Source organism: Mus caroli, chromosome 13 (assembly GCF_900094665.2).
Source record: "Mus caroli chromosome 13, CAROLI_EIJ_v1.1, whole genome shotgun sequence".
Classification (NCBI taxonomy): Eukaryota; Metazoa; Chordata; class Mammalia; order Rodentia; family Muridae; genus Mus; species Mus caroli.
Window position 1 is genome coordinate 78,582,406 of NC_034582.1, and position 1,837 is coordinate 78,584,242.

The 1,837-nt window shown below is 47.0% G+C and overlaps 1 pseudogene; it reads right to left on the bottom strand.

Annotated features, from left to right (window-relative positions):
- Positions 1 to 205: 205 nt before the first annotated feature.
- On the bottom strand, positions 206 to 1,613 carry LOC110307717 (annotated as a pseudogene).
- Positions 1,614 to 1,837: the final 224 nt, after the last annotated feature.

Below are 1,837 nucleotides of genomic sequence, written 5' to 3' on the forward strand. Positions count from 1 at the left end.
TCTCTCTCTCTCTCTCTCTCTCTCTCTCTCTCTCTCTCTCTCTCTCTCTCTTTCTTCCTTTCTTTCTTTCTTTTGAGGCATAGTGAACTTTATTGATGGTATTCAAGAAAGCAGGGCACCCTAGGCACCTCCCATTGTTGTGAGGGTCTGGGATGGAAACTGAGGAGATGCTCGGTGTAAGGAGCTGAATTGGGACAGGGACTCCTCAGCAGCTGAGGACCTCTCTCTTGTTTTCATCTCTTTGCTTGGGTGGGTGGTGCAGCACTTCATACTCCTTGGAGGCCATGTAGGCCATGAGGTCCACCACTCTGTTGCTGTAGCTGGATTCATCATCATACCAGGAAATGAACTTTACAAAGTTGTCATTAAGAACAATGCCAGACCCAGCATCAAAGGTGGAAGAGTGGAAGTCACTGTTAAAGTCACAGGAGACAACCTAGCACTCATTGTAGCCCAGGATGCCCTTTAGTAGTCCCTCAGACGCCAATTCACCACCACCTTGATGTCATCATACTTGGCAGCGTTCTCTGAGCAGCATGTTAGATGCACTAGAGACATATTGGGGACATGGAAATCCATACCACTCAACTTCCTGTTCAACTCTGCAGTGACCTTGCCTGTAGCTTTGGCAGCATAAGTGGATGCAGGGATGAGGTTCTGGGCAGGCCCACAGCCATCACCCCACAGCTTCCCAGAGGAGACATCCACAGTCTTCTGGGTGTAGTGATGGCATGGACTGTGATCATGAGTCCATTCAAAAAACCAAAGTTGTCATAGATAACCTTCGCCAGGGGGCTAAGCCCTTGGTAATGTAGAAAGCATTTCTGATACTCTTGAGTGAGTTGTCATGGTTCATACCCATCATAAACATGGGGCATCAGCAGAGGGGGCAGAGATGGCCTCACCCTTCAAGTGGGTGGGTCCCAGCCTTTTCTATAGTGATGAAGACACCAGTAGACGCCACAACATACCAAGCACCAACATCATCTTATTTGCTGTTGGTAGGATCTCTGTCCCAGAAGGCAATAGCCTGCCCGTTAATGACAAGCTGCATGTTCTCAGCCTTGACAGTGTGGTTGAACTTGCCACAGGAAGGGTCATAGGGAATATGCAGATAATGTTGTTGAGGTCAAGGAAGGGGTCATTAATGGCCAAAAACATCTACTTTGTCAGACACGAAAGAAGCCCTGGTAACCAGGGACCCAATTCAGCCAAATCTGTTCACTCCAACCTTTTCAGCATCATGTCTCAGGGATGAGGCTGGCACTTCCCAAGAAGATACATCTGTCTCTGGACCGAGGAGGAGCAGAGAGCTGAGTTACTGTCAGTGAATAGTCAAAGAATCAAGGCTTAGAAAAGCCAGACTTTTCAAAGGCTTTTTTGTTAGATCATGGGGAGTTATGGATGTGAACCCATCTCAATTAACTCTGTGGCCCATGCCTCTATGCCATACCGTATTGTTCTCCCTCCTCCCTCTCCACTTCCCCCATCCCCAGTCCCCCTAATAGCAGTGCAACTACTCTCTTTCAATTATTAGAAGCCTTAGCTGATTCTCTGTATTTTACACGTCTTTCAACAAATTGTGTTGTTACCAGCTTAACATTGAGCCCCATCTCTGGAAGCCAGGATGCTTCCCTTGAGTCTAGACACCATTATATTCAAGTCATCAGCATCACAGGGTATATGGCGTTAAACTCCCTTGGCATTGGCTTCTTCCCTGTAAAGTGGTCCCAGTTCATGCCTCAGAAGGTACCCCATACAAAGCATGAAAATATGGTGTAGCTTTCTTCAATTCACTAGTTTAGTTTTCACTTCTCTCATTTTGCTGAGCTGAAAG